General features: G+C 39.0%; 1 protein-coding gene across 17 annotated transcripts in view; it reads left to right on the top strand.

Annotated features, from left to right (window-relative positions):
• LOC124310057 (tubulin monoglutamylase TTLL4-like) overlaps window positions 1-12,408 on the top strand; it is a 197,804-nt gene that overhangs the window by 104,343 nt on the left and 81,053 nt on the right. Inside the window, exon 1 of one of the 17 annotated variants that reach the window (XM_046773609.1) lies at window positions 1-793. The exons of the other annotated variants lie outside the window; for them this stretch is intronic. The gene's annotated coding sequence lies outside the window, so the exon portion shown is untranslated. The remainder of the gene's footprint in view (window positions 794-12,408) is intronic. 17 annotated transcript variants of the gene reach the window in all.

Below are 12,408 nucleotides of genomic sequence, written 5' to 3'. Positions count from 1 at the left end.
TATGAGGAAACTGTCGATTTCATGTATACATATATAAAGTTCTATGTACGAAAACTAATGTCTGTTGTATACAAAGACGATACGTCGAACCTAGACTGTTTATGTTTATATCACGCTCCCATGCGTCCAAAGCGACAGATACGATTAAATGCCTGATTCTTGTTCAGTCTTGTCGAGTATTTGAGAGAGTAAAGACGTAATAAAATTTGATGAATACAATTACAAGTTAGTAACCCATTCCCCATAGAAACAACTTACGAATAACTTTTTTTCAATAAAATTAGTGTGAAACAACTGTGGTGCAATTATTTCTTCTCGTAATTCAGATCGAATAAAGTTGCTTTGATGCTAATAAAAACAACAACAACAACAACAGCAATGATAATCCATTTGCGTCACAATTTATTTTTCATCGACAACCCTACGAACAAAATCGCGCGTGATAATGATCAGCTGAGCCTAAAAGAAAATTCTTTGATGTGCCTAGCTCAAGTCGTCTTTGCCAATTAATTTCGGAAGAAGGCCGGTGTTGTGTGTGCCGCAAAATAAACCGCGATGCCTATCGTAGCACAAACAGAGACGACAAACTTGCGTTTTCCTTCAGCCTTCACCGTCTGGTTATTCCTCGTTGTTATCCCGTCGTTCGTATCACGACAGTCGAAATAGTCAGTCTCTGAGTCGCTGTAAAATTTTCGAGCGTGTGTGTCGAATCATCTCGGTGTTTAGTGCGCCTTGAGTTTTGTTGTGCATCCGATCGCATAATTGGAGGATGTCTGCACACGGAACGTACAAGGTAAGACTGCGAAGACTCGCAATAAAATCTTTCGTAACTCAAATCGATTTACGTATTGGTAAATCTTGGTGAGCGGTCATTGAATGTATAAACGTGTATTAACGCGTATGGCCTCCCTAAAATTCACAAAGAAGGAATTCCAGTACGAATCGTAGTCTCCTTTTTGTTTATAGCCCGACTTACGCCTTATCGAAAATAATTAATTCATGGTTCACTACAAATGTCAACCCCCCTCCCTCCAGAGACAAAGACAGTTTTACATTGGTAGAAAAAATAAGTAAACTGATTATTCCAGACAATTACATTTTAATATTACTAGACGTAACATCTTTATTCGCCAATGTGCCTACAGATCTCGCTATGTTAGCTGTAAAGAACCGTTGAGCCTTTCTAGATAAAAAGATTCCAATCCAACTTACTGAACTTGTTAATGCCTTAAACATCTGTTTTGATTCGGCAATCTTCAAATTTAACAAGGACGCATACGCGCAAACAAATTTGATTTTGATATACTCTTCTATTTCAGATATGTTGACGATATTTTAACTGCTGTCCCTGAAGAAAAAATAGACTACATATTGAACATTTTCAACCAATATCATCCCCGATTATAATTTACCATTGAAATAGAAGTTAATAACGGTATCAATTTCCTCGATTTATTGCCGATACACGACAACTCTAACGTCAAAACAGATTGGTTCCACAAAAAAACATGGTCTCAAAGATATCTCAATTTTAATTCCCACCACCCGATGTCTTACAAGATAGGTACCATCTTTAATCTTGTTGACCGAGCCATCAAATTATCAAGTACCGAATTGTAGTAAAATTACCTACTACGCCAAACTACCTTACGAGAATCTACGACTTTATTGGATCGATAATACAATGTACGGTCCATGCGGACACGACGGGTACAGTCACTGAAAACTGATCAATAAGATTATTCCATTTATCAAGTGATTTCAGCAGAATTTTTAGTAAATTCCAAGTACCGTAAATGAAATTTCCCTTTTGCGTATTTCCAACAAAGTTAAGCAAAATGACAAAATTATAATGCACATTTATTGAGAATGCTTAGTAATTCACTTTATAACACGAAATTTGTAATTCAACTACACTTTTGTGCTGTAAATGTGGCGTAGATTTTCAAATATTTTCAACAGTGTACGTCCAGTTGTTGAAACTATGTTCGTATGATCTTGTCTGAATAATTACTGCATTAGCGTTAACCGTATTTAAGTCGAGTCAAACTACGTATGGTGCATTCAACTCTGACAAAAGTTGCAGGAATCATCTCGGGTGGTCTAAATACTTATCCGTAAATAGTTGATTATAAATTAGTTAATCGAACCGTACTCCATACTATCGAAGACTACAGAACAGAGCTCACCGCACTATACGAATATAATCCTGATGAATTCATTCATTCTTCCTTATCTTCTTCATTATTCTTCATTATCTCCGATCACTAATTGAGTCATTTTTTTATTATGGGATATATCGTTTTTTACTTTCCTGAGTTCTTTTAGATTTTCACGGAAAGTGAAAAGTTTTGTTTCTTTTCCATGTTTGGAAAATATCGGGAAAACTTGGCATTTCCGCTGCACAGAAATCTCGTTTAATGGATCGAATTTGAGGGTCGATTGTGAAGTTCGAATACAGCCTCAAAGTCGCCAAAAACTTGAAACATAAATTGCTACTGTTCTAATACTTTTAAGCCGAAAGTTGAGAATAACAACCTAGAGTTAACAGGTTTACGCATCTTGACTGTTGTCTATTATTTTTCGTACAGTCTCTCATATCGATTCCGGGATGGGTAATTAATTTAGTTTACCACACATTTTCAGTAGCTTTAATAGAAAAACTCGTTATCAATATCACCCAATAATGTCTCCAAATGAAAAATAATAGATTGTATTTTCAGTTAAATAAATCTATTCAGCATATGATTTATCAATAAATAATCAGTTAACCAGATAATTTTGTAGATAATTCTTGAAAATTATAAACCACGTCAAGTGCAATGGATAAAAATATTGCTCAATGTACGTCGAACTTAAATTTAAAAATATTGTATGTATATATATATATATTTGATCATGAAAAAAAAAAAATGCCAAATTCAATTTGCTTTCTAAAATTCTTGATTTCTGATAAATGCAGTAAACTCAGCTTACAATTATTGAATCAAATAAACGTAAGATATTTTTTACGATCATCGTATCACTTCTTTCGTATCGCAGCCAGAATTAATAAAATCATTCAAGGGATCAAGGTGTCGAGCCGATTAATTTCCTAACCCTGCAACTTCTCATCCATACTAAGATTGTTCGGTTTCACAAGACAGGCGTAACCACTCAAGGCCCAATTCCCAACTCACCGCCCGCAATTGATAGCGTGAGTTTCCGGGCCCATTTCTTCTCCCATTTTCGAATTTATCTACACGAGCGCCGTTTCATTTCCCACTCCGGCGTCTGTGCGACGTCAAAGCCAACTTCAAAGGTCCTTTGGTCGTCGGCGGCTCGTTCCTTCGGGTCCTTTTATCGGGCCCTGGAAAGCGTCGGGGTTGAAAAGCGCGTATGGTGGTGAAAAATAATTGGGCCTTGTCGAGACCGATCCTACGGCACCTGGCCTGCAGAATTATCAGGCCCAGTGCGGCCGGATCGCTTTACCGCGAGATATTTACGCCCGGGTCTTTTCGAGGGCGAGAAGACCGCTTCAAAGACGCCGGCTTAATACGCCGGCTCTTTTAGAGGGCGAGAATTGGCCGATTATCCAGGCGCTGAAAGTGACACTCTCTTCATCGTCGGGGAAAAGAAACGGAGAGAGGGAAGGGAAGAGGGAGAAACGAGGAAATTGGGGAGGGAAAAGCTCCTAGTCGAAAATTACGCGGGCAGAAATAACGAGGCGATGGCGTCAAAATCGCATTTCAGATGATATAAATGGTTTCGAGTCTCTTTTCTCACCGCCGCTTTATGCGTAGGTTATTGGAGCTATTTTGAGACCCGGAAAATTTTCCGGTAATCCCCTTGTCGGCCGATGTTGGAAACGATTATTCATATTTCGTAATTTCTCGTCGGAAACGAACTAAACTTGGTAGCTGAAGAAAAGAAAACAAGGAAACACTGCAATAATCATGGGATCACTTGAGTTGTATTAATGGAGAGAGAAAAAAAAACCGCAGGAAAAGAGGCACAGATTAAGGAAGGTTTTTGGTGAAACATACACATGTCAACTGTATTTTTTATTATAAATTTAGTAAAATTTTGTCTGCCTACAATGGCTTTTACTATTTTTACACTAAATTCTGCATTTCAAGAAGTATATATTTTACCGAAAAACCTGACGTGTCCCTTTTTTTCTGCAGTTTTGAAGTAGAATCTGCTCGTTTATGCACTCCGCGTTCAAAATTACTTAAATTAAATTTATCCTCATCTTTTCTTTTTTCATTACTAATTGATATTTTCCTTTTTATTCATACGATAATGCCCGCATTTCTTTTTCACTTGAGAAAACTTTCCATAAGCTGTGACTACTTATTATTATTATTCATGTTATTGTTGTTGGTTTTGTTGAAAAATACTTTGACGATTTTTTCTTGTTCGCGAAATAAGTAAACTAACATTCTCTTATCATTTTGACGACATCGACATGTAATTGTGAGGATGGGAGTAAAAATGTGTAAGGATCTTGAAATAAAAGGTTCTTGATAGTATCGAATTTTTGAGAATGCGAAAATCTATTTTATAAGATTTTCGAAACTTCGAAAGCTGAAATGTAGAAAAGTCAAAGTATACTAACGTCAGAATGTTTGAAAATTGTGCAGAGTTTCAATTCCATAATTTACCTCTCTACACTTCGTGTTTTACATACGCGAGCTTTCTATATTTTAAAAATTCGAAACTTATGACCTTTCTAGTTCCAGATCTTTCAACATTTGACACGAGTTTATCACCGAAATTCTTGTAATAACGTTAATTCTGCCATGACTTCTCAGTGCTTGACAATGGCAGATATTTAATTTGAATCGCATCAGTTTACATGCTTCGTATATCGAACGTTTCTCAATTTTAACGTAACGAATTTCGTTACATGTTAATTCCACTGAGGATCATAAAAATATGCCAGCCCTGAAAAGCGTTTGACAAACTTTTCTTTCCTCAAAAGCTTCGCGTCGTGAATAAACGTGATCCAAAACTTCGATTAAAAGATCGAAATTCCGCTCGATCGTGTCGTTAAAATTTTAAAAAGTCGATTTTCTCGATTTTCACGAGACAATCTCTCACCCCGTATCTCTTACGCGATCTTCCGTGTTTCCAATCGTTCGAAGTAAAATTTATCACCCGCCGTCAGATGTTTCCTCGGATCCTCTGCAGGGGGAAAAAAATTGTGAGGAAGCTGCGAGGCGTGGATGAATTGATGCCGTAGAAGCAACCGCGCCGCCCTGTCGACAATGGGTGATTTTTGATTGTTGTTAAATATTTTCGTCACCGAAGACATCTTTGTGAGGGCGGGCATCGGCTCGGTGGGGGTTTTTCGAATTCGTTTGTACTTTTAAAACGCCCGGTCGCCTTACCCTCCATTGTCCACCCTCCCCTACCCTCTGCTGAAGTGAGAAAATCTGAGAGGAACTCTTTTGACTTCACCGAGGATCCTTCGCTCTCTCTATAAACGTTCCCTGCAAGGATCGTCTTAGTGAGCGGTTATCCCGCGGGCTCCCGCTATTATCCCTCGGCCATTTTACCCGCCTTTCTATACTACCTCGGTTTACCCTCTTAGGTTCCATGGGCGTCCCGGGACCCGGTTTTGTGCTTTTACGTCACCCTATAAGCTCACGTCAAGCCACGATGCTAATTCTCCGCTTGATTAATGTTACATCTTGCGATGAGACCTCGTTTGTTTTCGATAACTGATTATTGAGAAATCGATTTTTGCACTTATACTTCGATGAGACAATTCTGTCACGTCATTTTTCATTCCACCCTCGACATGCAAATTGCGTTTAATTGGATTGAAAAAGCTCATATTCGACGCTTCGACAAATTACGTCAGACGTATATTCGAGTAAAAGATAATTTGAAACGAGAACGCGGTAAAAACAAAGATTTGAAAAGTTTCACTGATGATAATCTAGTAACACGTTTAATTAAAAAAGATACCCCGAATACGGAATTTTTGTTTTTACAACACTTCATTGCGTTGACAACGTGAGAGAATTGATCCCAGTGTTCTACCATTTTTTTTCTCTGTTTTTCTTTTTACATTTAAATTAATAAAACTCGGTTCATTCTATTGAACGATAGCTCACTTCAGTAGTAAATAAATTTTTCATAGATCCTGTGATTTGGATTTTGAATGATACTGATATATTTCTTACTGAATCACAGATTTATCATTTGTTAATTATAACCATATTACATGTCGGATATTTTTTTTACCAGTTGACGAGCTCAAGAAAAAACTTGTCGGCCAATTCGTATGAAATATATACTCAACTTGACTAAATATTTTAATTCATTAAATTCAGACTGTATGAATTCTTTTTCTTCTCTTATTGCGACGAATCAACAAAGCAATCTTATGTTTTTGACGTTGCTGATAAAACAAAGTTTTTATAATTCATTCAATTTGAAGGGTTTTGAATTTTTTTCCTGGCTTACAAGGACTATTTTAATCAGAAGTGACTTAAACTTATATATATGTTTAATCAGAGCATAAGTTATCGTATTAATTCAGGATTTGCTACAAGTAACGCCATGTTCTTGAACGAATCGAGTGCAAAGACTGCGTAGGTAAGTTTGCTTATTAAACAAAAACAAAAAAAAAAAAAAAAACAACACATCGACATCAGCCGCAATTCACGCACGTCCTTTTTAGACGGAAGCAGTATCTGCAGTTGCAACAACAGCTGTGCGACGGAGTCGAAAGAATCCGTGAAAGTTAACGATCTCCATAGTACGTGACACAGAAGATTTTTGGGTAGGTATAAGAAGAGGCGAGAGTTTTTAAACGTAGCGAAGTTACATTCACGAGGTGAAATAAATTGTCACGGTATGAGAATGACCCGTCTCTCGTTTTCACAATAATGGCGAATTTCGGCCCGAAACCGGACAAGCAGGGCCCAAAACTCGGGTAACCATAACAATCCGGACCTCGTCTTCGACAATGGGCCTCGGAACGATCTGTTGAGCCACCATCGTCGATGGATTTTCCACCAGTCCGATCAAACACAAGCAAACATGGGCCCGAACGGTGGTCGGGCCCCTCGGGCCCCTCGGGTGGGGGCCCATTATGCGATTCGGCAACAAGACGCGCTCGACGTCGTCGCAGAATGCCTAACTGATCCTCTTTTGTCGAAGCATGCGAGTCGCCCCGGGCTGACAACTATTTTCGTGCTCGCGAACACGTGTATAAGGCCCCGAAGAATCTCCTCGGGGCCCAGTGGAGAAATTCACCCCCGCTGGGACGTCGCCGATATCGAGGGCCCGGAATTCTGACTTGTGCCCCGATTGTCCATTTCGTTCCCCTTCTCGCTCAAACGGCGCACATTAGCGCAGCTGATCTTTTCACCTTTGCATCGCCATTTCTCAACAAGCATAAATATGTCCGATTGTCAGATCGCCAAGCAAGTTACCCGAATCCGCTTGTTGTTTTTTTTTAAATTTTTTAATCTGGTCAATTGTGAAAGTAAAATCGTGAGACAGAAATTTTCTAACTAGGAGAGAGAGAGAGATTTATTCATTGTAGCGGAATATTCTTATCCGAATTCGTTTGAATTCAATTTGCAGTGTAAAAGTGCTGAAAGCAATCAAATGATTCTTTTTACATTTTTTAAAAGTAGATTTGAAAAAATAGCTCTTAAATGTTACAGCGAATCTTATTGCTGAAACGGAAAACCGATTCATTCGTGTCAAGTAAAGATCGAAGAGGATAGGTTGTAAAACTTGGAATATTGTTCCAAGAAATTTTTTTAACTTGATTGACTTAAATTTCCTCCTTTCGCGCGAAAGGAGGAAAGGACGAAGGGAGGGGAATTATCCTGCCGCCTGCATCGACGAGCATCGATGATCCTGCGCAGTGGATAAATTTTTTGCGTCTCTTAGGGAGGGCGGAAACACAAAACCGGGTGGGGGGGGGCATCGCGAAAGACGAAACCGGATGCTGGGGCTATTAAAAATTCGCAAGATTTCCGAAGACGAGCGACTGCGCACAGCCACCGGACCAACCGACCGGACTGCCCGTTCAGAAAACGAAATGAGGAAGAAGAAGAAGAAGAAGAAGAAGAAGAAAAAGAAAAAAAAAACCCCCATTTCTAAGCACTTCCTGTCCGTTTTCGGCCCCCCGAATTCCCCACAAAGAAGCGTTTCACATCTCTTCACGGGGATTATACCGTCATTGAGAGGAGATGAGGGGGGGGAAATTATAGTAATTTGAGTGGTAACTTGAAATGGTTGCGTTGCCTGGGTTCGTTTGTACCTAATCCTGTTTCCTCTTCTAACTCACACTCGCAATCAGTCACGTGACGCTAATACCGGTAACAATTTTGACGGAATAAGGTGGATTCAAAGACGCGTATGTCGAAGACAGGCCTTTGTGCATTTCCGTGTGTGTGGAATTTTCAATATTATGATTTTAACTGAGGAAATCCAACACTGAGATTGGAAATTTAATTCATTACACCTGCGAGACGATTCGGATTCAATTTACAGACAATTGACTCACGCGTCTCCGTTTTTTAGTAATGAAATTGGGTGTTTCGACCAATTTGAATCTGTTATATTCACGGACGAAAAGAAATTTGACGATATTCAATCAATTTCAAAATTATAGCCTGCGAACTGCACCGAGAGAAATTTTTAGTTATTTTCATTTTTTACCACAATCGAAAAATATAGTTCTAGGTAGAAAATGAAAATTAGTTTTCTAGGTGTTCCCAGAAAGACTAATATCCGTTACTATTCTTTCTCATTACGATCACTGTTGCTGTATTTTCTTGCAACTGTTGCGAAAATTTAATGCTTGTGCAACAATAAATTGACGTCAAAGCCTTATTTAACTAAAAAAGTTTAGTTAACCGAACAAACAGATTTTACGTTGCAATAATCAAAAACTGATCGACGACAGAGCAAAATGGTTAGGCGTACCTCGTTTTTCGTAATTTCAACAATATTCAAACAGTTTTTTCAACGACACCTGTTTTACTGAATTTTTCTAGTTACTGTAACAAATGAAATTTTTCTCAGTGTGAGTATATTTTTTAGGACCAATCAACTTTTTTCTAGTCGTCAAGATCGTCGTAATTTCTTTCGAGTAATCGATATACGATTTCGGAACACTGTCTTGGACGAAAAAATGAAAGTTTCACTTCAAAAGATATTGTCAAATTATTCGAACCGTGCAAGCTGAAAAATTGGCGACAAAAATCACTGTTCTCTGACATTACAAATGTGACTAAGAAATTTTGTAACCCGTATTCGAGTCGATAAAAAATTGAATAAAAATTACAAAAAAATTCGTTTCGAGCGGGAGATTTTTAGGAAGCGACGGAACGCGAAGTGGGAGAAAATCGGCGCGTAGTAACGAGAAACTTGAACCCCTGTGCGGTGGAGGTGAAAAAAACGCGTCCCTCGGATCGAAATCAATGAATTGCTACGAGATATCGAATTTCCTCTACATACACACGGTATTAAAGAATTTTTTCAAATTGGAAAGAAAACTTCCGTCAGCGATTAGTGTAGGTAGGTAGGTATATTATACGTGTAATGTATATCGAGTTGCAATCAGGCGGGCAAATATCACGTTTCGAGATTATATTCATGGGGTTATTACATGGGCGAGGGGAAACCCTCGCGAGGCCGCAACCCCAACCCCTTTGTCAAAGATTGATCGCACACACACACACACACACACGCATACTCGTAATAAACAGCGAGCCTGGCCGCAAGCACCTGCTGCTCTTTCTCCCATGGCGCGTTTGTATGAAATTACCGTGAAAATTTATAGCGAAACCCGCCGCCGTCTGATCCTCGCAACTTTGCCGGCTTCGAACGGCGATCCTTGATAATTCACCCCGTACCTGATATATCGATTATTCTCCAATTTTCGTCGGTATTTCAATCAATTTTTATCGTTCCACGTAAGAAAAAAAATCATAATAATTACAACAACAACAACAACGACAATTACAATAAATAACGCACCTTGATTAATTATTTCTCGCTGTAGATACGATTGAGCAAAAAACAATTTTGCACGACAGATGATAAGGATGGTAAACTCGATTTAACGTTACACGGATCTCCAGCAACACGAACAATTTATTATTGAATTACAAAATAAGTCAGTGGGTCTCCAATTTTTACAATTGAGATGAAATGTCAACCATCGGTAAGATTTTCATTAGACAGGTATTTGTTTTACGTTAGATCAAATAATATCGAAAATGATTACTTTTCAAAAAGCCTCCAGCGTTACGTAGTAATTGCGTGCGACTTTTTTCGTATTTTAAAACAATTTTATTATACAGCTATTCTGGTAATGGTAAAAAACATAAGTTGTTATCCAATTTACTATATCCGATAATTAGCCATGAAATTATACCACTTATTTGATATTTGTAATATTCAGACGAATTTTCAATTGAAAAAGAAAGTTTTTTCACGAAGAAAATTATTCAATCCAATTTAATTGTTACGTTTTATTTTTTTTTCTTTTTTTTTGCAAACACAGTTTCGAGGTTGATCAGATTAATAATTATATATTGTAATATCAATTCTCAAATTACCAAAACCATCTGTAGAATTATTACAAATTTCGAATGAGAAAATGTGTGATATGCTGGGAGCTTTTTCAAGTACACGAACATATGACGTGATTTGAAAGAAGGAAAATTTATCGATATACCACTTGAAATTTCACGTGAACAGAAAAATTTTAGAGTTTCATTGACGTGTCTCCTTTATAAATGCGACTGACAGGTGAGAAGAAGACGATCAGAATTTTTCCAAATTCCGGTCATTATTCGTAGATGCAACGTCTGACGGATGGTGGCAGGTCGCGCGGCTCGTTAGACGTGTGAAAAAGTCTTTGGTTAACGAAATTAGCCGGAATTGAGGGAATAGAAAGGAGGAATCCCGGGATCCTTCCTGAGGGGAAAAAAATAGAGGAGGGGGGTGCGTTATAAAAAATCGTGGGGTAAAAAAAGGCGGTCGGGGAGAGAAAGAGAGGCGAGAGTCGAGGGAAGATCTATTTTAATCTGATGATTGTGAGGCGATGGGCCTAATTTAATCTTTAGGACCCGTTCGTTTTTTTTTTTTTTCTTTCCCCCGATTCTTCTTTTTCCTCCTCTTAACCACCACGGCACCGGGTTCTCACGACGTCACGTGTTCGCCTGCACGTGGTCAACGGTTTTTGTCGGCTTCCCGAAACCGCGCAACGCCTCGTTCTTAAAAACTTTTTACGACCTTGTCGTGGATCAGATTATCTATTAATAGACATGAGTGGGCCGAAAATTCATACATAAACCATCACCCGAGACACTTATTACCGAAATTCCCCCCCCGATCTTCTCGACCTTTCCCTCCCGACTAAACTCAGGCTTGAACTACCGTTTGATTGCGTTTTTTGTCACCTCGACGTCTCTCGAGCTCAAAGAAACGGAAAAAAATTCTCACCACGATAATCGCATTTGGCACTTGACTTGGGACGTATACCGGGATGTAAAAAGTTTGACGAAAAAATTTCCCCTTTGCCCCAAAAGCGTCGCGACCTCTACAAACACACGTTCCTTTTACGTTGAGATCTTCTTTCTTCGCCCCCTAAATCCTTCCTTTTTACAAAAGAAAATGTGAAATGACTTCATAAATTCGTCAGCCTCGGCTCGAATCTCGGGGAAAAGATTCAAAATTCACCTTGGAAATCGGAAATCTGCTAACGATTCGGCTTCCAATTAGCGGCTCTAGTCTCTTGCCAGACGGAAATGGTGGTTGACCAGGTCCATTCTCATGTGCAGCCACTTGATCGAACACGTGGTTTTCCAGTTTTCGTTTCACTTTCCCGAACATATTTATTCTATGTGACAAGAGCCGACACACGTGGCGCTGCCCGCTAACGAAGGCGACTGTATTTTGTGTCGATAATAGATTGGATATTAGGAAATGACCACTTACCGTTCGATTTCTCAATATTGTAACTCACTTTGAGTAACATGTCCTTTGATGCTACATCTTCTTCTTTTTCTTCTTCGTGTCTTGTATGTAATAGAAATAGGTCCAGTTTGACCGAATCCCAGTTTTAACGGACCACCCTGTATATTGTGTAAATATAGTGGATGTGTTTACCCTAAAACCACGTGCGGAACACGCTGCAGACGCTTTTGGAGCACATGTGTATAACGTAACGCGAAACCTGTGGATGCCTGGGTGAAGAACGTCGACACAAGGAGGTTTCTGGGTTTGGTATACACATAAGAATCAGCACCACGGTCGCCGAAAGTAACGCCTGTCAGTCAGGCTGGTGGTTGTATTCGTGGACCCTTTGGTATGGAAGCGTAGCGTGATTAACCGAAGCAAGAAGTTCAAGGATCATCGAAATGTAAACTGTGATACACC

This window comes from Neodiprion virginianus, chromosome 1 (genome assembly GCF_021901495.1).
Source record: "Neodiprion virginianus isolate iyNeoVirg1 chromosome 1, iyNeoVirg1.1, whole genome shotgun sequence".
NCBI lineage: Eukaryota > Metazoa > Arthropoda > Insecta > Hymenoptera > Diprionidae > Neodiprion > Neodiprion virginianus.
The sequence above is the reverse complement of the archived record's forward strand: the minus strand, read 5'-3'. Positions and strand labels throughout refer to the sequence as shown.